Source organism: Microtus pennsylvanicus, chromosome 11, assembly GCF_037038515.1.
Source record: "Microtus pennsylvanicus isolate mMicPen1 chromosome 11, mMicPen1.hap1, whole genome shotgun sequence".
In the NCBI taxonomy this organism is placed as follows: domain Eukaryota; kingdom Metazoa; phylum Chordata; class Mammalia; order Rodentia; family Cricetidae; genus Microtus; species Microtus pennsylvanicus.
The window spans coordinates 26,739,737-26,767,561 of record NC_134589.1 but is presented as its reverse complement, the minus strand read 5'-3'; the positions used below and the strand labels follow the sequence as shown (position 1 = coordinate 26,767,561).

The 27,825-nt window shown below is 39.0% G+C and overlaps 1 protein-coding gene across 9 annotated transcripts in view; it reads left to right on the top strand.

Annotated features, from left to right (window-relative positions):
- Spop (speckle type BTB/POZ protein) overlaps positions 1–27,825 on the top strand; it is an 84,728-nt gene that overhangs the window by 33,683 nt on the left and 23,220 nt on the right. For 3 of the 9 annotated variants that reach the window (XM_075991003.1, XM_075991010.1, XM_075991004.1), the window contains one exon: positions 10,969–11,019. The exons of 3 other annotated variants lie outside the window; for them this stretch is intronic. The gene's annotated coding sequence lies outside the window, so the exon portion shown is untranslated. Of the gene's footprint in view, positions 1–10,968; positions 11,020–12,240; positions 12,383–27,825 lie in introns of all 9 variants that reach the window. 3 more of the 9 variants (XM_075991006.1, XM_075991007.1, XM_075991005.1) reach the window with 2 other exon arrangements.

Below are 27,825 nucleotides of genomic sequence, written 5' to 3'. Positions count from 1 at the left end.
AGAGAACTGGAATTATAGGCATGCGCCTCCACACCTGACTAGAATGTCATTATTATAGTTGCACCAAGAAGATGATTGGACTGTAGTCTATAAATACCATAGTGGGTTAATGCACATGAAACATCATCCAAGGACTAGGGACTGGGCTGTTACTTTTGATTGAGGTCACAACGTCTATAAAAAGGAGACCCATCTTTCTACCCCTTAAGAGGTGTCCTGAGTTAGTAACAAGTGGCAAGCAATGAGCTAGTGTAGTGATGCACATTTAGCTCCAGTGCTAGGAGGCAGAGGCAGTGGTGGCAGGGGGGTCTCTAATGAGACCAGCTAGGTCTAAATAGACCATCCTGGTCTACATAGTGAGTTTCAGGCCATCCAGGGATATATAGTAAGACCCTGTCTCATAATAACAAAAAGGAGCTAGCAATGTGAATGTCTAGGAAAAAGATCTTTAAGGAACTTCTCAGCAAGGAAGAGACAATCAAAGGCCTGAGGTGAAAACAAGCTTGACTCGTTTATAGAAGGCCAGTGTGTTTGGAGTCAAAAAGATGGAAGAGAGGTAGGAATGAATTTAACATGAGCTGGCTCCCATATATAAGGATCTTATAGGGTCTGATATAGAGGCTGAATTTTATTTTAAATGTGGTTAAGAGGAAAAGTGCATAATCTGGTTGGCATTTTAAAAAGTTTACTGTGGCTACTTTGTAGACTGAGCTACAGAGGAAGTCAGAAGGCAAGTTAAGAGTCAGGTAACACTGTTCAGGGGAGAGAACACTGTGGCTTGGACACAGTGAATAATATGGAGTAAAGAGGCCTAGTGCCTGGTAGGACTTGATAATGGGTGAGGTATGTAAACACATCCTGTTGACCTGAGCAACTGTGTTGAAGGCAGTGGCAGTTAATGTTGTAGTTATGCTAGATACCACAAGTAAATGTAATTTAAGAACTCTAGAAATTCTGCTTTTTAATTCTGTAACTTGTGGCAAAGGAGCAGTAGAGGTCTTTAGAAGAAAAGATACTAGTTTCCTGGAAACAATAGACTATTATTCTGAGAGATTGGAATAATAAATGTTTTATTTTTAAGAACTGATGGATGAACTGTTTATGTGTGGAAAGTCACTATAGAAGAATTAGGTACTTAGTATCTGTTCCCAGTACTCAGTCTTAGAGAAAGGTATGAACCCAGTCAATAGCTTACTGATGTCTCCATTAATAGTGATGCTCAAATGCTGGGTGGTGCACACCTTTAATCCCAGCACTTGGAGAGGCAGAGGCAGGTGTATCTCTGTGAGTTCAAGGCCAGCCTGGTTTGCAGAGTAAGTTGCAGAACAGCCAAGGCTACACAAAGAAACCCTGTTTCTAGAAATCAAAATAAATATATAATAATATTACACACACACACACACACACACACACACACACGATCAGAATTCATTAGAACCTAAGACCATTTCTACAGAGTTGCCACTTAAAAATGAAATTGAGCCAGGCACAATGGCACATTCCGACACTGAGGAGGCCAAGTCAGGTGAATCAGAATTTCAAAGCCATCCTTGGCTCCCTAGTGACTTTGAAGCCAATCTGTGCTCATAAGATCCTAGCTAAAAGCTGGGCAGAGTGGCACACACCTTTAATCCCAGCACTTGGGAGGCAGAGGCAGGCGGATCTCTTTGAGTTCAAGACCAGCCTGGTCTACAAGAGCTGGTTCCAGGACAGAGAAACCCTGTCTCGAAAAAAAAAAATTAAATTGCAAGAATGGTATATAAACATGCTTTCTGTGAGCTATTTCCTCAATTTTCTACATGTTGAATAAAAGACATATTATAAAAGACATATTGTTATGATTACAGCGCGAGGTGCGACTTTTGGAGGGTCCCATGGTGGGTGAAAGACAAATACGCCATACAGATAAAGATTGAGTGTGGAGTTTATTGAGAAAAAAGGAATAGGGGAGGAAAGAGAACCAGTGCGGGGGGGGGGAGAGAAAGAGAGAGGGGGGGAGGGGCAGGCAGGCAGAGGCAGAGGAGAAGAGAAGAGAAAAAAGAAGAGAGAGACCGAGGACAGAAAGCCGCTTCCTTGGGGAAATGACAAAGGAAGAAAGCTGGAGTGGGTGGAACTTGCCTCTTAAAAGGACCTTTGCACCTGCATAGTGACATAGCAGCCACAGGACCCTAGGCTGGCTAGGGTACTGCGTGAGTTCATCCTGCCAGGTGACAGGGGCCAGCATAAAGCCTGAATCCTAATACATATAACATACATTCTTACATATAACCTTATGTAAGAATCAGAAAGTCAAAGGATTAGACTATTAGATTAGTAGTTAAAAGACTTGTAGTTTAGCTTAAGCTCCTTAATAACCATGTGACCAGGACAGCTGGGAAGCATATTTCCTTGTTTGTAAAATGCTTATTCAGCATGCTTCACTAAGTTGGTAAAAATCCCAAATAAGATCATGTCAGAGTGCTCTGAAAACAACCAAAGCCACTTAGCACTGAATACAGTTCTGCTTTTGAAGCAATCCTTATATAGCTCAAAACACTGAAATAAACAGGTCCTTGAAAGGGAGACCAGGAGGATGAGGTAGGGATATATAGATTGAATCACAGCTCTGTATTTTGAAGTTATAAGTTCTACTATAGTGGTCAGTTGTACAGACCTATTCAAGTGGCTTTATAGTTCTTAAACAAGGTGATTTGTAACTGGTGACTCCAAATTAATTGAAGGTTGGTGACATACAAGTAAGTTTGATTTCACTCCCGTACTTGATAATCAGAGCTTTATTTCTAGTCTTATTGCTAAAATGAAGACAACAATATAAGATTAGTTTTTTCTTGCCCCCCCCCCATTTTCTCCCTTTATTTTAGATTTGAGCTATGACGTGAATTTTATTTCATTTATTTGGAGTTATGTTTTCCCTCAAGAAGTGAAAAGCACGAATATGCCAGAAACAAGAAAAGTAAAGGAAGGGAAGGAAAAATATTAGAAAGAAAAAAGACTTAAAATGTTTTAAAGAAGTCCTCCCCCCTCAAAAAGAAAAAAAGTCTCAAGTGTTTTTTGGAAAATCTGTCTTTGAGTTTTCACACACTAAAATCCGAGGTCATTTAGAGGAGGAGGGATTGGTCTTCAGAGGTAGGGAGGGCCCTTCTTCAGAGTAGTGTGGGGGAGGAATGAGGTTTGCTATGAAAAACATTCTCTACAGGGACCAAAGCCTTTCTGAGCTTTCTTTTATTTAGGAAGTGCTTCCTTACTAAAGTGTATGAAACCAGTGTCTTTTTCCTCTTTGCTTAAGTCACCCGCCACTATATTATTTCCAACAATCACAGGAAAGGTATTTTATGGTGAGATCTGGTTAGATCTTTTGACTTTTGGGGTGTGGTAAGGCTTCATTCAGGCTTCGTTATTGTCTATTGAAAAGATTGCTCTGTTTTTAGCTTTTCTAATTCTCCATTTCCCCTGAGTTTTCATTGAAGTTTTTAACAAAACCATAGAGATTGTGAGGAGTGCTATCAGTTAAAGAAGTCATCCTTAGTTTCCCGTCTGTGTTCCACAGAGAATGTAATATGTATCCTTCCAGTGTAGTGTAGGTATGGATATTGTATTGCTATATGTGTTCAGTTTTTAATAATATTTATGTTAATTTTTAAGTACTTATGCATGTATACTGTACATATATGAAGATTCTTGCTCTTTTTTCTAGATAGGGTCTCTCTATGTAGTCCTGGCTGTCCTAGAGCTATCTATGTAGACCAGGCTGGTCTCCAACTCACAGAAATACTTCTGCCTCTGCCTCTCAAGAGCTGGGATTAAAGGTGTGCACTACCACATTTGGCTAAAGATTCTACAACAATCATTTTTTTTCATTTGTTCTTATTTTTTGACCTCTATCCATGTTGCTATATATATGCTCGGCCATTCATGTTTTGTTAGTTTTGTTTTTGAGGCAGAGTCTCACTATATGGTGCTGGCTGGTCTGAAACTTGCTCTGTTGACCAGTTTGGCATTGAAGTCACAGAGATCTACCTGCTTCTGCTTCTTAAGTTCTAGAATTAAAAACATACACTATTAAGCCTGGCTCTAGGCTTCCTGTTCTAATGATACTATTTTTATTTTTACTTTATAGTATTACCACTCTGTTGATGGCTTTTTATTTTTTAACCTTTTTTGGTTTTTCGAGACAGGGTTTCTCTGTGTAGCTTTGGAACTTGTCCTGGAACTCACTCTGTAGACCAGGCTGGCCTTGAACTTGCAGAGATCCGCAGGCCTCTGCCTCCCAAGTGCTGGGATTAAAGGTGTGTGCCACCACCACCCGGCTGATGGTTTTTTAATTTGCCATTAAAGACAAAAAATCAAAGAATTTAGGTAGTGTGTGTGTGTGTGTGTGTGTGTGTGTGTGTGTGTGTGTAGGAGTACTGCTCCTTTTTTCCTTCAGTGGTTTGAATTTGTTTGATTTTTATCTAGAGTTTCATTTGAATTTTCTGTTTACTCCAATATCTTATAGTCATTATTTGAAGGAGGAAGAGGAATGAGGAAAACCTTTATGTAATTTTATTTTTTTTTTTTTTTTTTTTTTTTTTTTTTTTTTTTTTTTTTTTTTTTTAGTTTTTCCGAGACAGGGTTTCTCTGTAGCTTTGGAGCCTGTCCTGGCACTAGCTCTTGTAGACCAGGCTGGCCTCGAACTCACAGAGATCCACCTGCCTCTGCCTCCCGAGTGCTGGGATTAAAGGCGTGCGCCACCACCGCCCGGCCTTTATGTAATTTTAATACTTCTCCTTTTTACTGGTATGAAAAGTGTTGAAATTTTTTTTTTTTTTTCCTGTGGACCCTGTGTAGAATTTGATGACAGCTTTACATTTTAATATTTTGCATTTTATTTTCTTTTTAAAGTCTTTTTTAAAGATTTATTTTTATGTGCAATGGTGTTTTGCCTACATGTTGTCTTGTGAAGGTGTCAGATTCCTGGAACTGGAGTTATACACAGTTGTGAGCTGCCATGTGGGTGCTGGGAATTGAACTCATGTCTTCTGGAATTGCTGCCAGTGCTCTCAACCACTGAGCCATTTCTCCAGCCCACATTATATTGTTTTATATCTAATATCTGTTTTCCATAAACTTCCATAACTATTGAGATTTTTCTCTTCTATATAGACTAGGCCAGTCTTGAACTTGTGGTGATTTCTCTTCCCAAGAGCTAGGATTATGGGCTGTACCACAATGCTTAGCTATTTTACTATCTTTTAACTACTTGGATACTTTAATACACAAATGTGGGACTGTTTAATGACCTCTGATCCAGTCTGTGTTGCCTTGGAAATTCAGTGTGTCCCAGTCGTAGCTGCTAAACCACTGGGCTGTCACTAGAAATATAACATATAAAAATGCAGTGCTACCTCATTATCAGATTCTTAGAAGACTCTATAAGGAAAGAAAATTTCAGAGCCTCGTCCTAGTAAAAGAAGACCACTATTCTGAATTCTGGAAGGTTTTCCTCATTCCTTTGCCTCCTTCAAATTTAATGACATTAAGTGCTATAGAGAGGAGTGGCATTTTTAAAATATGATTTTATATTGGTATTAGTTTAGAATTATTTCGTATAAATTTTGTCAAATATATTTTCATATATTTCAGTGACCAATGACTTTCATGTAAAAAAATTTTTGTGACCTTTAATTAGCTGTGCTTTATTGATTATTGAGAGGTTGAGTATATTTTTAATTTGTCCTGTGCGTGCTTTTCCCCGTTTAAACCTGGATGCTGTTCAGAGGTTTCTAGCACTTGGAATCTAGAAGTGTTACAGTAAAAACTGTTACTCTTCTTTAATAGCATACACTGCCTATTGCAAGTGTCAAGTAGGACTTCTTTAACAACCAGTTTGGGGAGCAACCCGTCTCATCAATATATGAACTATCTTTAAGAATTTGGAAGAATTTATATACTTTTTTAACAGCCAGTATGACCTTGAATTGGAAACCACATTAATAAAACTAGAGTCCCAGATGTCTGTGTTCTTTCATATGTGTTCTCATCTTAGGGCGTGGCTCAGGTCATAAGTACTGGGTCTGGAAAGTACCTTACAATCAGGCATATTCTCACTTTTATGTGGGTGAAGTATTCTTTCAAAAGTGCAAATGCAGTGAGGCTTACTGCCAGCCTGTAATCCCAGCACTTGGAAGGCTGGAGAATGGAGAGTTTTAGATAAGCCTGGGCTAAACAGCCAGATCCTGTAAAAAAAAAAAAAAGCAAAATAACAAATGCTGTCTATATGCTGAAATATGTCTCATGTTGTTTACTAGGTGCTTTTATTTAGTGAATATTCTTCCTTATTCCATAATCATGGAGTTGAAATGGAATTAGTAACCTATTCTTTGTCACATCAACTCCATATTTTATATTTTATGTTGCAAAGTAAAGTTTGTTTGTTCGGTTGTTAAATGTAGGTGTGTCTGAGGGTAGTGTCTTTGGAGTCCAGAGTCATCAGATTGCCCTGAAGCAGAAGTTACAGGCAGTTGTGAGCTGCCTAATACAGGTGCTGAAAAACAAATTTTAGTCCTGCAAAAAATTTTTTTTTGCTTTTGACCACTGAGCTGTCTCACCAGCCCAGAGACGTATCTTAAATCTTTCTTTAGAACACTAACACTAGCTGCTGGGTGGTGGTGGTGCATGCCTTTAGTCCTAACACATTAGGAGGCAGAGACAGCTAAATATCTATGAGTTCAAGGCCAGCCTGGTCTACAGAGTGAGTTCCAGGGCAAATAGGGCTACACAGAGAAACCCCATCTTTAACAAAGCCAAACAAAAACAAACAAAGCCGGGTAGTGGTGGCTCATACCCTTTATCCTAGCACTAGGGAGGCAGGGTACACAGATTTCTGTGAGTTCGAGGCCAGCCTGGTCTACAAAATTAGTTCCAGGACAGGTTCTAAAAGCTACAGAGAAACCCTGTCTCGAAAAAAAAAAAAAAACAACAAACAAACAAAAAACAAAAAGAACACTAACACTATGGAGTTTTCTTTCTGTTGTAAAAATTGCTTATGAATCTCTTTTTAGTCAAAAGAATATTTTTAAACTATAGTCATCCTTTTGGTCTGTTTCATCTGGATACATAACAGCATGCATTATTCTGTGGCAGTCAAAATATATTAAAGAATTTTCTTTTTAAGGACCAATAAGATGGCTCAGTGAATGGCAAAGGTGCCTGCTGCCAACACTGATGACCCGAGTATATTCCCTGGAACCCACATGGTGAAGAATAGAGCTTGCTCCTGCAGTTGTCCTCTCTACATGTGTACTGCTCACACAGTAAAATACACACAAACAAATGCAAAAAAAGGGGGTACTTTTTCTGGGTGCTGGGAAATGCTTTTGCAAAAGACCTGGGTTTCAGTTCTCAGCCCCCACATAGTAGCTCACAATTGTTAACTCTAGACCCCGGTGATTCAGTGCTCTCTTCTGGTCTCTGGCAGACACTGCACACACAGCACACATACATACATCTAAGGAAAACACTTCATGCATATAAAATAAAAATAAATCTTTAAAACACAGTATTTAAAAAGCAGAAAGGGGACTGTTCTTTCTTTTCTTTTCTTTTCTTTTATTTTTGGTTTTTTTGAAACAATGTCACTAAGTAGCCCTGCCTGGCCTGGAACTTTATGTGGACCAGGCTGGCCCTGAGTTCACAGAAATCCACCTGCTCTGCCTCCCAAGTGCTAGGATCAAAGGCATGCACCACTACTTGAGGCCCATTTATTTTTCTTATAATTGTTTTGTTTACATATTTATCTTTTAAAAATATTTTACCTTATAGTATAAACAAAGCATGCTTAGTTTTTGGAAACTTAAAACTAGTAATAAGTACAAAGAGAACTCTGTTGTGCATTGTCAACTAGTTCCCATAACACAGGAGTCTTTTTTTTTTTTTTTTGGTTTTTCGAGACAGGGTTTCTCTGTGGTTTTGGAGCCTGTCCTGGAACTAGCTCTTGTAGACCAGGCTGGTCTCGAACTCACAGAGATTCGCCTGCCTCTGCCTCCCAAGTGCTGGGATTAAAGGCGTGCGCCACCACCGCCTGGCTTAACATAGGAATTCTTAACTTTTTTTGTCTTCAAGGATGTTATCATAAAAAACAAGTATTTTTCTTTGTTGGAGGAAAATATAATTATACTTTATCAACTTTTTGGATATTAAAAGCATAAGCCTAAACCTTGTTCCTTAAAAATGCTAATTTTAAGAGGCTAGAGATGGCTCAGTAGTTAAGAGCACTGACTGCTCTTACAGAGGTCCTGGGTTCAACTTCCCAGCACCCACATGGAAGCTCACAACCATTTATAACTGTAGTCTAATGGGATCCAATGTCTTTTTCCAGTGTGCAGACTTACATGCTGATAAGACTTCCATTACATAAAATAAACAACAAACAAATAAATAAATCTTTTAGGCTAGGTGTGAAGGCACACATCTTTAATCCCAGCACTCTGAGTTCAAGGCCAGCCTGGTCTACCGACAGCCAGGACAGCCAGAGCTACACAGAAAAACCCTGTTTCAAAAAATAAGACAAAAAAATTCCTAATTTATAGAGAGGTAAATTTTTTGTTTGTTTTGACACAGGGTATCCTTATGTATTCCAAGCTGGACTGGAGCTTTAGTCTGTAACTGTTACTGACCTCAAACTTATTCTCAAGCCTTACCTTTCCATGTGCTGGGTAACAAGCATCTGCCACCACAGGAATGCATAGAATTACTGTCACGTCTTTAAAGGATGGAAGTTCAGAAGGAAAGCTGAATTTAGTCACGTATTAAATAGGCTTGTTTCTGGTCTTCCATGTGCCAGACACTGTCTAGGTGCAGCAACAGAACACATAAATCTACCTTTATACAGCTTATTTTCCAGTTAGAGGAAACAGATTGTAAAAAATATAGTATGCTGAATGACTTTGTTTAATATAGAAAAATAACAAGGCAGGAATAAGACTGTGGCTGGGAGAGAGAATTGTATTTTAAGGGTGTCAAGGAAAGCTCTCACAGTGGTGGTGACAATTAAGGAATCACCAGTAGTGGGGCATGTGCCCCAATAATCTCTCAGGGACTGAGAACATTACCCAGACAGCAGACTGCAAGTACAAAGCCCCGAGACAGGAATGAGCGTGTGCTGAGGAACTACAACAAAGAAAAGTGGCACGGCTGGAACATAGCGAGCTTAGGAGATGGAGTAGAGATGAGGCCAGAGAGGTAATAGAGTACTGGTTGTGCAGGGCCCTTGGGCCATTGTATAGACTGTGGCTTTTACTCAGTGTGAGATGGGGTGACTGAAAGTTCCCTCGACTGCTGTGACATTTCACAAAGCAAAAGAAAATCTGTATGTCCTGATCTTGCTCTTCCAGAAGCATTGCTTCTCATAAAATTGGAGTAAGTGATGGCTCCTAGAGAATAGTCACATGCATTAGACTTCAACACTTACGTCACTAGAGAAAACTCCTGAAATACAGGTCTTATATTGTAAAATTTTAAGTAATGTGATAGGATATTGGTCTGTAAATATTTATTCTTGGGTGACCCTGCTTTATTACTGAGTTCTCAATCCTGAATTATCTTTGAAAAAGAGAAAAGTCAAAGGTGTGTTTTGTGGGAGACCTTTTGTTCACTGTAAGCAGTAGAGGATAGCTACGTATCTATACACTGTAGTGTTACTTTAACCTTTTCCAGTATATGGGCCTAGAAATGTTAATTCTAGGAAATTAAGACAAAACCCAGAAACTTAAGAAAAAGTGAGGAAAGGGCTAAAGGTTTCTGCTTCAAGAATCACATATAAGCTGGGCATTGTGGCTCATGCCCTTAATTTTAGCACTCGGGGCAGAGACAGGTGAATTTTCTTTAAGTTCAAGGCCAGCCTCTCCTACATTGTGAGTTCCAAGACAACCAGAGAAACATAGTGAGACCCTATCTTTTAAAAAACAAAAAATTCACACATATTCAGAGCCTTTTCACTTGAAAAAGTTGGATATCTTCTGCCTGGAAGTTAGTACTGTAAGGCATTTATCTTCCTGCCTTTGGGTTGGCCAGAACTGTCTCCCTTTGACTACTTCCATTTCAAAGAAATGCCTTGTACAGTGGTGGTCACCAAATATCTGTTGAATGGATTTGATTCGACTTCTGCTCCTTGATATAAGTTTGTGAGATTTTTGTAAGTTTCATTTTTTTGATCTCTGATTTGGCATCCTGTTTAGGGTGTCCTGTTTAGGGTGGTGGTTCTTTCTGTTACTAATAGTAACCACATTTGTCGTTACCAAAATCTGTTACAGTCTAAGGAAAATTAATTTCAGTCAGTGTGTTAAAGTTCATGTGCACACACTCAAGAGACTTCAAAGGCTAACCAGAGAATTCCATATTAAAGGAAAACAGGATCTGTTCTACCCATTCTTGCCTAGGTTCTTTTCCCACAAGCCCAATTCCCTTTGCAGGATATGTGATAGATTATTGGAGAGGTTGTGCTACAGACAGCAGCAAAGATAATCTCACCAATTTTCAACACAAACCCCTTTCTCTCACAGTATAATCAGTATTAATAACCTGGTCTTTTGTGGACTCCTTCCTGCTGTTTCCTAGAACCATGGGATAAATGACTTTGTTTAAATGGGTATTGCTTTGTTGTAATTTAGCCACATTTTAAAGGCATATTTTATACTTTGTAGTAATTTTTCTCAACAAAATTAACATGGGGCAAGTGATTTTATTTTTGCTTATAAGCAAGAGTGTTAGAACCAACTGGGTTTCTGACTTTTTGAGAGCTGAATAAAAAGTAGATCATTCAGACAAGAACATTAAAATAGTAATTTTGTCTATTAAGTCCTTTTTTCAGTCATATCATTGCAAATGTATCACCTGATTTTTGTAAACTTTCCCTTTTAAGAACAGCCAAGGTAAGGCATGTATGAGATTCAGAATCTAGTTAAGCTGACTCATCATTTCTATTTCCAACAGAGATTTCCTGCTAGACAAGACAAATTAGAGCTTTCCTACTGATTTGACTTGGTGAGTTTTATGTAGTTTTATTTATACAGTTTGATCATAAAGGGGTAAAGCAGAATGAGATAGAATTATTTGTCGTGATTGTAAAGTGCACTTCTTTAGTGCAATTTACTGTTTGATTTTAGTGCCTATGGAAGGTAACATTGAAGTCATATAAAGAAAATATAGGTTTGATTTTCTTTTTAATGTGTATGTACTTGTATGTATGTGCTTATGGAGGCCAGAGGTAATCTGTCATCCTTAGTAACAGTATCTACCTCCTTTGAGACAAGGGTGTCTTAATGGCCTGGAGTTACCAATTAGGATAGTTTGGCTAGCCAGTGAGTCCCAGAGATTCACCCATCTCTGCCTGCCAGCAGCGAGTGCTACCATGTCTAGCTATATGGGCATGGATTCTGGGGAGTGAACCCAGGTCCTTATTCATACAAGGTAAGTGTTTTACCAACTTAGCTATCTCTCCAGCCCAACCCAAAGTAACATTTTTGTAAATGACTCTAATAATGGTTTTATTCTAAATATCCCTGCTGGGAATAAGCTAGAACCTTTTGATCATATTTTTTCTGGTGACTAATATATACTAGGAAAAGATTATATATACTAATGATGGGGGAAGCAATTGTGTTTGAATTTAAATTTTTTTTTGAGACATAATGGTGCTGTATAGCACAAGCTGGCCCCAAACTCATCATCCTTTTTTTTGCCTCAGCCCTCTCAAATACTAAGATTATAGGTGTATACCAGCAATCCCAGCTGGGTTTAAATTTTTAATCAAGGGTTGATAATACATGATATGGAAGCAGTAGAGTAAGTAGAGCTCCTTAGAGGGTTAGGATTACGGTTTATAAAGCAAAAAACCATAAGCAGTGTGGTGGCTTTTTTTGGACTGTAAAAGGAGTTTGAATTTTGAGCATTTTACCTTTTCGTATTGTACCTTAGAACTTAGCTCTTCAATGTTGACTTAAAATCTTGCTACCAAAATGACTCTTCAAGTGTTTACTCTGTGCTCTGATTTATGCCTCAAACATCTGTGTATTCTTTTACAGAGTCTTACTGGGCAAATGGGTGTTACTGCTTTTAATCTTTTCAAAGCTCATCAGGAACTAAGAACATTCTCTTAAGATAGACATCCTGTTCAGTGTTCCTGTTTTGTCTGTCTGTATGTTTTTACTTTCCCCTTGATTCAAGAATTTGGAATGCACAGTGGTTTTCCTTTGTTCTGTTGAGTTTATTTAGATCCTTAACATAGCTCATTGCCTAACTGGACTGGCTGCCCATTGAGCCCCCAAGACTCTCCTTATCTACCTCCAAGTGCTGGGGTTTCCAGTCTAGGTCCTTGGAAAGACTTTACCCAAAGAGCCATCTTCTTGTGAGTATTCTTTCTATCTATCTATCTATCTATCTATCTATCTATCTATCTATCTATCTATCTATCTATCTATCTCCCTTCTTTCTTGCCCCCCTGATCTCCAACACACACACACACACACACACCAATATAGAGTCTCAGGTAGTCTTGGCCTCAAGTTGTGTGACTGGTCTTCTCTGCTTCCACTTCCCAGATGTGGAGATTACAGGCATCTGTTATTATGCCCAGTTTATGGTGGTGCTGGGAATCGAACCTAGGATTTCCTGTATGCTAGGCAAGAACTCCACCAACTGAGCTCCATGCCCAGGCCATAATGTGGTTATTTTCGTTTGTTTGTTTAGTTTTTGAGGCAGGATTTTCTTTGTGAAACAGCTTTGATTATTCTGGAACTCATTTTGTAGATCAGTCTGGCCTCAAATTACAGAGATCCCACCATCTCTCGAGTGCTGGGATTAAAGGTGTGTGCTACCAATGCCTGACTGAATTTGGTTATTTTTAAGAAAGGCAATGACAAGCACGGTGAGCCAACACACACACGGGGGGGGGGGGGGGCTGGGAAAGTAACTCTTTGGTAGAGTACTTGCTTATCTTAGTTGGAGAGGATAGGGCTTTTCCTTTCAAAAAGTATTTCTGAGGAAAATTGAGTTCCCTGATAGGTTGAGGTGGTTACTGTGGAATATAATGGGTTGCTTTTGTAGTATGGTAATACCCTGGAGTAGGTGAGGCTTTTTTGTTTCCAAGTTAATAAATTTACTCCTCACTCTATATCCCAATGGTGATTCTGACTCTCTTTTATGTTCATTCCTTGGATCCCCTATGTGGCCAATTTTTATTAGCAATAAATATTTTAAATGTTTTTTCTTTTTTTTCAAATTAATTATTCATGCAGACGTCATTCACACACAGCACAGAGACATTGATACACAGTTACAGTCACACACAGCACAGAGACACATTACAACACAACAGACTTACCTGGGACTCGAACCGGCGACCTTGGGCTCTGTGGGCGGCGCTCCATTCCTCTCAGCCAGCTCTCCGACCATTAAATAAGACTGGAGGATACTATGGGTTATAGGCAGCTCTCTTTGTTAAATGAAATGATTTCAGTTTTTAAATTCCTTGCATGCTGGACACACATACATAGTGTTATAGTTAACTTTTCATCTATTTATGGTTTAAAGATTTTTTTAAAAGTATTCTTATGTGTAGGCATGTGTGTCTTTGTGTAAGTATGTACACGTAAGTGCAGAAGCCTGTGGAGACCAAATGCTCGGATTCTTCTCTAAAGTCAGAATTAGAGAGGGTTGTGATGCACCTGAAATGGGTGCTGGGAATCGAACAGGTCTTCTTTAAGAGCAGTGTGGCTCTTAATTGCAGAGGCATCTTTTTAACTTGTTTACTTGTATAAAACATTTTAGGTCATCTAGCAAGATGGCTAGTGGATAAAGGCACTTGTCCTCAAGCCTCATGACCTGAGTTGGATCCCTAGGAACCACATGATAGAAGGCGAGAACCAACTCCCACAAATTGCCTTGTGCCTTCATACAGGAACCCTGGTATTCACTTCACCACATATACACTAAATAAATAAATATGAAATTTTTGCTAGAAATACCAAAACCCCCAAACTTGTTTAAATTTGAAATTGTTTTTTCTATTCTTCAACTATGCCTATAAAAACTTTATGCAATAATCTATGTTTTCCCTCACATTTTGTTTATCTTGTGTGTGGGGGCACACATGTGAGTTTTGGGAATATTAACTAATATAAAAAGATTTTCTTCTTTTTCTTTCTACTTTCTCCTATTAAATTTTTCCTTTTTTATTTTTTTAAAAAAGAAAGCAAACTATCTTTTTTTTTTCATTATACATACCAATCCAAGTTCCCATTCCCTCTCCTCCTCTTATTCCCTCCACATACCCTTCCATCCCACCCCCATCCAGTCCTCAGAGAGGGTAAGGCACATTGCTTTAGTGATGTTTCCTCCCTACTATATTTAGGCTGATCAAGGTATTCATCCAAAGAGAATAGGTTCCCAAAAAGCCAGTACATGCAGTATGGGTAAATCCTGGTGCCACTGCCTGTGGACTCTATGTCTGCCTTAGCCATGCCTCTGTCAACCACTGTCAGAGGGACTGGTTTGGTCCTATGCTTGTTCCTTTCCAGACCAGCTGGAGTTGGTGAGCTCCCATTAGTTCAGGTAGACTGTTTCAGTGGGTGAACCCATCATGGTCTTGACCTCTTTGCTCATATTCTCATTCCTCCCACTCTTCAACTGAGCTTTGGGAATTCAGTCCAGTGCTCCGATGCGAGCACTGCCTCTGTTTCCATCAGTTGCTGGATGAAGGTTCTATGGTGATATTTAAGATATTCATCAGTCTGACTACAGGGCAAGTCAAGATCAGGCCCCCTCTCCTCTATTGCCTAGGGTCTTAGCTGGGGTCATCTTCACCAACCCCATATCAGACAAAGGACTAATCTCAGATATATAAAGAACTCAAGAAATTAGACATCAAAATTCTAAGTAACCCAATTAAAAATGGGGTACAAAACTAAACAGAGAATTCTCAACAGAAGAATCTCAAAGGGCCAAAAGATACTTAAGGAAATGTTCAACTGCAGCCCAACAACGCCTGCTCTACGCGCTACAGTACAGTTTGCGAGTTGGGCAAGGGATTGGAGATTGAAACACACACGCACGCACGCACACACACACACACACACACAGAGACAGAGAGAGACAGAGAGAGAGAGAGGTAATGCCAAGAATTTCCCCCCCCCCCCCTTTATTGTGTTCCAAGGCAGTTTATATAGGGTCTCCTTGACTAATGGCCTTAACTCTCAGCTGCAAATCCCCCAAGAAACACTTCCTTGATATCAGGACCTCTTGAGGGTTTTGTGCTCAGAGCAGCTATAAAACAAGTTGTTTGCTCAGAGCCCCTGCCAGCAAGGAAAACAAGTTGTTTACTCCAGCAGGCAAGGGGTCACAGGAAATTCAGGGTCTGGGGGTCCATAGTCCCCAACATTCAACATCCTTAGCCATCAGGGAAATGCAGATCAACTCTGAGATACCATCTTACACCTGTCAGAATGGCTAAGATCAAAAACACCAATGATAGCTTATGCTGGAGAGGATGTGGAGTAAGAGGAACACTCATTCGTTGCTGGAGGAATACAAACTTGAGCAACCACTTTGGAAATCAGTATGGTGGTTTCTCAGAAAATTGGGAATCAACCTACCTCAGGACCCAACACCACTCTTGGGCATATACCTAGAAGAAGCTCAATCATACTACAAAGGCATTTGTTCAGCCGTGTTCATAGCAGCATTATTTGTAATAGCCAGAACCTGGAAACAACCTAGGTGCCCCTCAAATGAAGAATGGATAAAGAAAATGTGCCACATTTACACATTAGAGTACTACTCAGCTGTAAAAAACAATGACATCTTGAATTTTGTATGCGAATGGATGGAATTAGAAAACTATCCTGAGTGAGGTAGGCCAGACCCAAAAAGATGAATGTGGTATGTACTCACTCATAAGTGGATACTAGCTATAAACAAAGGATATTGAGCCTATAGTTCATGATCCTGGAGAAGCTAAGAAAAACATATATAGATCCACCCGGAAAGTCGAAACAGACAAGATCGCCTGACAAAATTGTGAGCATGGGGGTAGGGAGAGAAGGGAGGGTGGAAGGGGAAGAAGAGGGGGTAAAGGTGAAGAGAACATGAGGGAATGGGATAGTTGAGAAGAGGGAGGAAAAGAGATGAGAGCAAGGAAAGAGTTACCATAATTGAGGGAGCCATTATAGGGTTAGCAAGAAACCTGGCTCTAGAGAAATTCCCAGGGATCTACAAGGATGATCCCAGTTAAAAATTGTTTTTGATTATTGTCCATTAGAGAAATTATTGTCCATTAGACATGTGGGAGATGTTAAAATCTTTACCTTTACCAGGCTTGCTCATTGTGGTCTTGGAAGGTTTTGTCCATGCCATTCATTGGAAGTAACACATGATTTTAAGTTATGAAAATGAGGTCATAAAAATAGTCCACTTTGAAATGAAATAGCCCCTTTAAAAGCAAGTTTGTTTTTTTATTTGAATTTGTGTTACTCCATTTTAGACATCTCCCAAGTGATAGATTTTAAAGTGGAGAGCTTATTCTGATGAGCCCTAGGTCCTGTTTTTGTTGTTGTTTTACTTTTTTGTTTGTTTTGTTTTGTTTAAGCAGCTGGTAGAGTTTTGCTTCCCAATGGGGGTTCTATAATTAACAAAAACGGCATATCACCTGTTGGTTTTAGCCCAAGTCTTGTGAACTGATGCTTGTTTCGGACTTGTTTTGTTTTTCTGGATTCTCCCGTCCAAGTTAAGGTGAAATTTCTTTTCCTCACATATTGTTATTTGCATGTATTTTGTTTCATAGATATTTTTGTCTAAATTAAAAAGCAAAACAGAACTCCAAAAGTGTTTCTAATATCTGTAGTTTTTCAGTCCTACAAGTAGTTGAAGGGATCTCCTTTCCAAGGCAAGCTTCTGAGTTTGGAGTATAGATGCAATGCTGCCTTCTCCCAGTGTTATTTTGAGGGTAGAGAATGATGCCAGTGTGTCTGTACCAGTAACTCTTAAAGTGGAGAGTAGATTTTTGGGTAAAGAAATTACTTCCAGAACCTTAAATTGGCAATAAAAATTTTTGCATTTTTATTTTTTGCTATCTGGAAAAGATGTATGTAAAGTGAAAATTGTTCCATATTTTAACCTTTGAGCTAGCTGCTAGATCTCCTTAGGGACAAGGACAGTTTGTGGTTATTTATAACGTACTGCCTTCTACAGAGGGCAATAAGGCTGTCAACTTCCAGCATATCTTGAAGCTTGGGAATGAGTGGGAACATTCTGCTTTAACCTATTGATTTTGAGAAAGACTTAATAGTCTATATTTTATATACTTTTTTGTTCCTTGCCAGTTTAACTTTGTACGCATGAGCCCTTTCAGTCTGTTTGGTACTAGGGAAGAAGGAACAGTAGCTCTTTAGTTTCAAACATCTGAGTCCTCACATCCCTCTCAGAATCTGTACTTGCCTAAGAAATGCCTGGAGCCTGGGAAAATCTTATATACTAAATGCTGTCCTAGTTTCAGAGTTTCCCACATATACAGTAGTTTGAAAAACAATAAGTTTAGAAAAACTTAGTTAAGTGTCTAGACATAGATGTGTCTGCCATTGTACATGTTTAGTTATCTTTTTTGTATATGTCAGTTTTAAAGTAATCAGGCTGTGTCAAATAGGAAAATTATAGATTGAATCTAAGTAAATGCTAACTATCTGCCTCAGTTTGATTATTTTATTGGAATTTTATTATATAGAATTTAACTTGAAATAATGTAGAAATTTAGACTTGTTTCCTGGCAGTTACTGTAATGCTACTTTCTTCTGTGTGTGTGTGTGTGTGTGTGTGTGTGTGTGTGTGTGTGTGTGTGTGTGTTGAAGTCTCTCTGTGTAGTCCTGGCTGTCCTGAAAGTCACTATATGGACAGGCTACCCTCAGTCTCACAGAGATCCTCCTACCTCTGCCTCTTGAGTGCTAGGATTAAAGGTGTGCGCCTGCTAATGGGATGTTCTGTAAGAGAAATTGTTCTGGGTAGTGTGCTTCTCTCAGTATTGCCTTGTAAATTCAGGAATTCTCCCATATCCCTGCAGCTTCCCTTTTCTCCTTTTTTCTAAGATTAAAAAAGGAATTCTGACTATAATTTTTTTAATATTTATTTATTTATTATGTATACAATATTCTGTCTGTGTGTATGTCTGCAGGCCAGAAGAGGGCACCAGACCTCATTACAGATGGTTGTGAGCCACCATGTGGTTGCTGGGAATTGAACTCAGGACCTTTGGAAGAGCAGGCAATGCTCTTAACCTCTGAGCCATCTCTCCAGCCCCCTGACTATAATTTTAATAAATCTTTTATGAGTAGAATGACAATTTTATTTTTTAATTTTTAAAGGTATGCTTGAGGGACAGGGGGGTTGGATAAAGTGCCTGCCAAGCAAGTGCAAGGACCATAGCTGGATTTCCAGAACCAGGCAGGTGGTAAAGTGCCTGCCAAGCAAGTGCAAGGACCATAGCTGGATTTCCAGAACCAGGCAGGTGGTAAAGTGCCTGCCAAGCAAGTGCAAGGACCATAGCTGGATTTCCAGAACCAGGCAGGTGGTAAAGTGCCTGCCAAGCAAGTGCAAGGACCATAGCTGGATTTCCAGAACCAGGCAGGTGGTAGCCACCAGTAATCCCAGCAAACAGGAATAGGATCCAGGGGCAAGCTGCCTCATTAGACTAGTCAGAATTGGCAAGCTTCTGGCTTCAATGAGAGACCCTGCCATAGTAAATAAAAGGGAGAGTGATGGAAGATATTGAACATCAGTTTTTGACCTTTACACACGTACACATAAGAAGAGCAGGTTCACATGCACATGTACCCACTCACTTGTGAATGCACATATACACATGGATGCATACCATGCATGATATACATACAAAAAAGGTATGCCAGAATTTTTATATCTATATTTACTCAGTAGTTCATGAAGTTTAATTTAGTAATTAGGACCACTTAGGGAAAATATATCCCAAAGAGTGTAGCTACAAACAACAGAATAATGGAACAAATATTTATTGAGTGCCTGTTAATAGAGACAGGGAGGTATTAAATTCTAGTGGGGAAGACTAGATAGCTGTGGAAATAGAAGCAAGATAACTTTAGTTAGTGACAAGAAAGGAAAAAATGACTAATGTGGTAAAAAGAAACAGGTTAGGAAATGAGGACTGCCCCTAGATTAGGTGGTCAGGGATGAGATCTTTTAGGCTATACTACTTTTTTTTTAAAAAAAGATTTTATTTATTTATTATGTAAGCAGTATTCTGCCTGCATGTTTGCCTGTAGGCCAGAAGAGGGCACTGGATCTCATTATAGGTGATTGTGAGCCACCATATGGTTGCTGGGAATTGAATTTAGGACCTCTAAAAGAGCAACCAGTGCTCTTAAACACCTCTCCAGCCCCCAGGCTATATTACTTTTTATAGGATACTTCCGTGACAGAAGGGAGTCAACTAGAAAGGCCTGATGGAGCCAGGTACTGTGCCTCACACCTCTAATCCCAGCACTTGGGAGGAAATGGCAGGAAGATTGCAGTGAGATGAAGGCCAGCCTGTGCTACAAAGTGAGGCCCTATCTTAACCCCTGCCCCCATAGGAGAGGAACGTGAGGAGAGAAAGGTCTCCAGGCTGAAGAAAAAGTCCATGTGCTCAGTAGTGATTAGTGCCAACAAAATTAAAGCCTAGATAAAGCATATTAGTTGAAAAGAAATGTAGGCATTACTATGAAGCAGAGAGGCTATGGTGGTCAGGTCAGGACAAGAAGGCAAATTTTACTCAGAGCAGCATAAATCACCAAAGAATTTGTATCTTGTCTCATTTGAATTAAAAATTTATTATTAAAGGTGTGTGTGTGTAGAGTTAGGCCTCAGGTTATTTTCTCTATTGTTCTCCACCTTATTTTTTTTTTTTTGAGACAAGATCTTTTCTTTTACTAAACTTGGATCTCACCAACTTGGCAAGACTAGTTTGCCAGCAGGCTCCAGGGCTTTACTTGTCTCTGCTTTCCCATCTTTGGGATTATGCATGTGTGCTGCCATATTCAGCTTTTTATGAGGATGTTGGGGATCTGAACTCAGGTCCTGAAGCTTGTTTTAAAAAGCCAGAATGTAGCATAAGTCAAGGAACTCCACTTATACTTCACGCCCTTCTACTTCAAGAACCAGCATTGTTACATTATTTCCATTAGTAAAATCTGATCCTTCTGGTGTAATTTCAAACTCTGACATCTTCCAGCACCATATTACAAAGTCATCAAGTCTTGGAAGTGTACCAACAATTTATCACTATTCATTACAGTATGAATTGTTGATCCTGTATGTTTGTCCACAAGCGCTAGATGCAGGAACTGCAATGGGTTTGTGGTTGCCTTGGCCACCATTGCCACACTGGAAGTAGTTGCTTCTTTTTATCTCTAGATCCACTTAATATTACAAAGACCTTGTATAGGCACGTAGGATTTTTTTTTTTAACGAAAACAAACAAAAAGCTGTGGTCCTGTAGGATTGTACAGAACATGAGCTGGATAGACATACAGGAAACCTCAACTTTTTCTTTGCAGATTGAGATCTCCAGTGCTTTTCTTTTTCTATTTCTTTTTCTGAGACAGGGTTTCTCTGTGTAGCTTTAGAGCCTGCCTGGAACTTGCTCTGTAGACCAGGCTAACCTTGAACTCAGAGAGATCCTCCTGCCTCTGCCTTCTGAGTGCTGGGATTAAAGGCATGTGCCACAACCACCTGGAGTGTTTTTATTTTAAAAAGTATCTCTTTTATGATTTTTAAAAAAATGCTGCAAGATCCCCCACAGAGCAGCCATGACCCTAGAGGGTCCCAAGCTGCTAGCACTGTGTCCAGCAGAGTGGCTTGTGGTGGGGCTGGCTGGTCCTGCCATGTGGCTAGTGGGTGTGAGCAGGTGGCGGGTAGAAGGGACATAGGCAACACATCGTACAGAATAGAATTGAATATTTATTACATAAAGGAGAGGGTAAAGGAGAGAGAGAGAAAGGGAAGAGAGAAGAGAAAGGAGAGAGACAGAGAAGGGCCCAAGAGAGAGACACATGCCCGCCAAGACGGGTCAGACAGAATCTAAGATGGCGGGAGGAGGGCAGAGGTCGCCGGGAGTGGGCGTGGCTTGTCTCTTAAAGAGACGAAAACCATAACAGTGTTTATATTTAAAAAAGAAAAAAACAGTGTATTTAATATTTCATCAGATTAGACTAAACTACAAAGGATTTACTTATAACAAATATTAAAATCTCATTCAAATATTGCAACAAAAGATGTCACTATGACCTGTAATAGCTGTCCCTAAGGTAATGAGAAATTATTACTTCCTGGGCTGAATATGCTTGAACATACTAACAAAAGAAACAGAAACTCCTTTTAGGTCACATTAGCCTTTTGAAAATAATATACCCAAATCTTTTATGTATTTTTGGTGTGTGTGTATCTGTAAATCAGCTGTTTTGGCACCTTATATTCTAGAAGATGTTACCATCTCTCAGGTTTAAAATAGGTATGACATGGGAGTTTTCTTTAGAAACTGAACAAGTCTAAAAGTGAAGAAAGGTAGAGGTAGGCTTTTTAAAGTTCTTAACTCTTCTCTGGTAGAAAGCTCTGTTCCTAGCTCATGCTACATTCTTAGTTCATTTGTGCTAGGTATTATGTTGTATCACATGGGATTGCCAGTAAGCACTATTTAGTTTCATGGTTTAACTTAATATTTTTATGATCTTATTTATTCCTGTCATTTAAAACCTGATGAATGTAAAGTTAACTCAGCATGTATGAGATAAACTGTGTGCGTGATTTATTTTTTTAATTCTCTGGATGAGTAGTTTAGATTAATGATGAAGGAATGCTCATGAAAGATTAAACAAAATAGCTGTACAAGCTGTCTGATTTATACTTTTCTAGTGTATCCTAGCTTACCTCAGTGAAAAAGACACATAAACAATTGGCTTTCCTGTTTATTATTAATAGAATCTGTCTACATGTTGAAATAATTCTGATTATATAAGAAGCCAATTAATTATTGGCTAACTCTAATTAATTAGCCCACTTGGTATGTATTTCCAAAATGAAAAAATTACAGTCAATCTTTCTTCTTTATAAAAGGAAGATAAACTTCATACTGGCCAAAACCCTCATTTTCCCTAGATTTTGGACTTGATGTTATAGGCTAGGAGTTTGCTGATGTGGGATTCCCCTCTGTATGCTGTGAATACCATTGGTTAATTAAGAAACTTCCTTGGCCTGATAGGGTAGAACTTAGGTAGGTAGGGAAAAACTAAACTGAATGCTGGGGGAAAGGAGGCAGAGTCAGAGAGAAGCCATGTAGCCCTGCCTGTCTCTGGAACTTTAGCCAGTAAGCCACAGCCACATGGTGATACACAGATTAATAGAAGTGAATTAAATTAATATGTAAGAGTTGGCAATAAGAAGCTTGAGCTAATGGGCCAAGCCATGATTTAATTAATACAGTGTCTGTGTGATTATTTCGGGGGGCTGGGGAATGAACAAGTGGCCAAGCAGCCTCCTTCAACAGTTTGCACCTATGTTTTTCAATTTATCCAAAAGAACAGATTACTGATTGTCATTGTATTGCACATCTGATGTACTCAGTATTGGTTTGAAATCTTGTTTTAGAGATCTGTCTAAAAGAAACAACAAAACCCAGAAAAGTTAACTTAATGTAACTAGATAAGGATTTTAATCAAAGTATGTTTACAGAGTGAATAATACCTTTGTTTCTAGGCACTATGTTAGGCAATAAAGGAGTGGATACAAAGAACAGATGCAAATTACGTTTAAGTGTCTTTAAAACCTACTGCAGGCCCCGGGCAGCCGTGGTGCATGCCTTTAATCCCAGCACTCGGGAGGCAGAGGCAGGTGGATCTCTATGAGTTTGAGGCCAGCCTGGTCTATAAGAGCTAGTTCCAGGACAGGCTCCAAACGACAGAGAAACCCTGTCTCAAGAAAAACCCACCTACTACAGGCAATCGGATATTTACAAGTTTATAACAAAGCAGGAAGAGATGTTTCAGTTGAAAAGTGAACTGTATAGACTCAGTGCAAAGCATTGTTTTTGCATGACAGCATTTATATGTTTGTCTTTTACCTACACCATACCTTCCACAGTTTAACCTTCTAGTTAGAAATTGTATGATATTTATTGACTTAAATTCCCTGTCAAAAGATGGTTAGTAATTTCAGGGTCTTATAGTACTGCTAGGAAGCATCCCATCAGAGATGGCCATTAACTAGTAACACTGCCTGCAGTGTTGGAGTTGAGAGGAATATGCTGAAGAGCATCTTTTTCTGTGTAATCCAGGAAGGTCTTTCCTTACAGGTCAGGATTTTACAGAGACAGCAAAAAAATAAACGGTGGTATATAAAGGCATCCTCAACCTAGAGTTGTCAGTGCACTAGAGTTTGGTAAGCTGGGAAAATCATTTTCTAGGGAGAACTTAATTTGTTTGAAGCTGTGAACAATATATTTTGGTTCTAGTTGTCTCTTGCGAACATTCTCAAACTATGACCCTCAAATAGATCTCTTCCTTCCTAAGATTGTTTTTACCGAGCATCTGCAGTGGTTGGCATGAAGTGCTGAAGAGTTCATGCAGCACCAGGTTACTTTGCTGATGAACACTTTGCCCATGGTACTCACTCTAAGTGAAATTAAATAGACTTCTGCCATCCCAGTCAATTTCCCTCCCAGCAGGTTGTCTGGTTAGAGCTTCTCAGAGCTGAGAGTGACTCTTCGGTTCTTCTAGGTGCTAGGTTGGGCATTTTAAAAAAAAGAAAAAGAAAAAAAAATCAAAGAAAGAGTTGGTTATAAAACAAGTCAAATGTAAAAAAAGAAAGAAAGAAAAAAAAGAAAAAGAAAAAAACACATATTTGACCAATCTCAATAAAATAGTCTTTATTCCTGGTCATAATGGAGTAATAATCACTAGAAAGAAACTAAGAAATTAACAGAATAGCATTAGAAAAAAATATGTCTTTTTCCTAGACTTTTAATTAAAATTTGTAGTTGTTAAAATAATGGGTATTAAAACTGGGGCTAAGCAAGCCTTCTACCACTCAGCTCCATCTCCAGCCCTATAAATTATTGTTAGGTGAATTTGAAGGTTAAAAAAAAGAACTTCAAAATAAGCTCAGATCCATATTTTGTGATGACTCAATGTGGAGGATAGCCTCAACACACACTTCACGAGCCAGGTTTTAAGCTCTTAACTCACATGTAAAATTCACATCTTCATTGCTGCACTACCCAAAAGTAGGAAATCTGCAACTTCTTTCTTGGTAGCAATGATAACTGGGATTTGTAAAACTGCCTAAGGTATATTAACTTGTTACTAGACAAACAAGCCTGTGAGACTGGGTCTCATGACTTGCACAAGCCCACAGTGAACGCAGTTGTTTGGAACAGCATACCATGTGTGTAAGACAACTAACTTCGTCTGTGATGGCAGATGACCCTTTAGTTATAAATGCTTCTACTAGGGCAGTGTTATGACCAATGGAACATTTAGTTACATTTATTTTGGATAAGTACAGATAGATATATCTTATTAATCCTGCCAGTGCTATTTAAGCAAATGTTTGTGAATTGAGTTACTACTGAATAATTTTGCTATTATTCATTTATACCATCAGGCAAACTGAAAAAGTACTTGGGAGACAGTTCAGGTGATAAACATGCCATGTAAACATGAAGACCTGAATGCTGATCACTTCACCCATAAAAAACCACACACTATAATAGTGCAAAGAATTATAGCAAAGAGGTAAAGGAAAATAATGAACTTAAAACTAATGTAGAGTAGAATGTGTGATTAAATATAAAATGAAGCTTGTAGACTAGGAATATAAACCTGTCATTTTAGGAGATGAGTCAAAGAGTTTGTCTTAGATCTTCCAAGTAGCTAGGCAGAGAGGAAAGACAGCACCATACCGGTGAGATAGCTCAGGAGGTAAAGTGCGCACTCTGCGAGCCTGACTACCTGAGTTCAATCCCTGCAGTCCATGTAAAGGGAAGAAGAGAAAACTGACTCAAAGAGTTGTCCTCTAACTTCCACATGCATACGATGGCATGTGTTCACACACACACACACACACACACACACACACACACACACACACGCACATATGTAATAAACACACATACTATCGTTATCATTTTAAAAATTATTTAAGTTAGAATAGTAGATACTCAAGCACCTGTTATCTCTAGCTGAGATTTGTATTGTTTTGTTTACTTCCTAGCACCCTTATTTTAAAGCAGGTATCAGAGGGTGTGGAGAGATATGGTTCAGTGCTTAGTAGCACTGGCTGCTCATCCAGAGGACCTGGGTGCAATTACCAGCACCTACATAGCAATTCATAACTGTTGTAATTCCAGTTCCAAGGGATCTGATGTCCTCTTCAGGCCTTGGCACCAGGCACATGTGTGTGCACATGTGTATATACAAACAAAACACCTATTTACATAAAATAAAAATGAATCTTTAAGAACAAAAACATAAGAGACAAGGTATCTTCTATTCTTTTCAAATTTCATTTCCCCATGAAACTGGTAACAACTTGCTGTTTCTCTTATTCTTATTTTGCTTCTACAGTATGCTTTTATCTGTACCAATACTTATATTTGTAGAAATAATGAACTACACTTATTTTTCAAAAACTTGTTCTTTTCATTGGCACTGTGTTTGGAGACCACAGTCTTACAGAATCTAGTTATTTTAACACTAAAACTCATTTTTCATTATATGGAAATAACCCAGTTTACTTACCTGTTCATTACTAAAGGGCTTTTAATTTGTTTCTAGTTTTTCACTGTTACAGTGTCACATTGACACTCTAGCCCATGTCTTGTGCATAAGTGCTTCTCTAGGGCAGTAGTTCTCACCGTGGTCCCAGAATTAGCTCTGCAGGACCACCTGGGACCTTGCTAGAAGTGCACTCTTGGGCCCATCTCAAGCTGCTGAATCAGAAGCCTTGGGGGTAAGACCAACATTCTTCTTAAGAGGTAGTTCTGTGACTTCCAAACTTGGCAAGCCCCGCTGTAGTGAACATTCTATTCAAAGTGGGAGTACTAAGTTCTGTGGTTTTAAATTTTGTTAGATCTGACCAGATTCTACATACACAATATATGTCTTGTTTTATTTAGTGTCTCACCAACAGTGGAACAGAGTTTCTGTATCTACCCTATATATCTCTGCAACTTTGCATCTTTTGACTTTTAATTGTTTTTTTTTGTTGTTGTTTTGTTTTGGAGACAGGTTCTCAGTTCTGGCTGACTTAGAACTCTCTATGTAGACCAAGCTAGTCTTGAACTCACAGAGATCTGCTTCTGAATTTCAAGTGCTGGGATACAGGCATGTACTAGCACTCCTGGCCTTACATTTTAAATAATTTTATTATATATATGTTATTTATTTTGTGGGGATATCATGCATGTACCATGGCACACATGTAGTACAAGGAAAATTCGTAGGACTTAGTTATTTCCTTCTACCTTGTGGATTCTAGGACTTAAACTCAGGTCAATGGGCTTAATGGCAAGCACCTTTATTCGCTGAGCCATCACACTGGTCCATGACCTAATTTATAAAAATAGTTTTGAGTTGGATTTATTAGTGGTACATCCCATCAAGATGTATAGCAGCTATTTGGAAGGGGCCTGGGGCTATAGAAGAGGTGTAAGTTTAAGAGACTTGAGAATGTTTGTGTACTGGCAGAAATTTGATACTGTTGAAATGATTGGTTGCCATAAGAATGTAAATTGGGAATATGATTGAAAATTAAGCCATGGGGAATAACAGTAAAAGAAAAAATCCAATAAAAGAAATTGAAGAAGGCCAGATAGAGTGGCACACACCTTTAATACCAGTACCCAGGAGGCAGCAGGCAGATGGATCTCTTAAGTTCCAGGTAGTATGATCTACATAGTGAGTTCCATGCTAGCCAGAGCTACATAATAGATTCTGTTGTGTGTGTGTGTGGGGGGGGAGGTTGAGGTTGAGGAATGATTAGCAGAGAAAGCAAGAAAAAATCTAGAAAGTCAGGTGAAAATTTGACGTGATGTTGTGGAGAAAGGAGCACATCTAGGGGAGGTGTAAAAATGTTGCCCTTTAAGAGAGCAGCTGGTGGAGAAGATGAACAGAAGGCTGTTCTTAAGTTTGCAGTGAAGCACAGGTGATCAGGAAAATTGGAGGTTAAGGTACCAAGGTCATTTTCTACTGGAGCAGAGCATTTGTGTCCTAAGGAAAGGTTCTGGTGGCAAGGAGGTATCTAGTGCTAGCCATGCTGACTTTGTCAAATAGCTTTTCAGAGATGTGCTTTAATACACCCTTTGATCACGTGTGTCTGTTTCTTTTGTTGTTTTGTTTCACTGTGCAGTACATGTTGGCTTGAAACTGACTGTGTAGACGAGGTTGGCCTCCAATTCAAGAGATACACCAGTTTCTGTTTCTAGAGTGTTGGGATGAAAGTTGTATGACATCCTTCCCAGCAGTTTTTAAAGATAATGTTGAGCATTGTGCAGAAGAGTAATGGAATTTTATTTTTTTTTATTTAATTCATTCATTTATTTGAGACAGGGTCTCATGTAGCCCTGGCTGGCCTGAAACTTGATTTACAGTTTCTAATTCACAGAGATCTACCTGCTTCTGCCTCCTGAGTGCTGAGATTAAAGATGTAAGTGACTGTGCTTGAACAATAATGTAATTTTGTCCAGGAGAATACATGGTCTTCTCTGAAGTTAATATTTAAATCAGGACAGAACATTTCAGA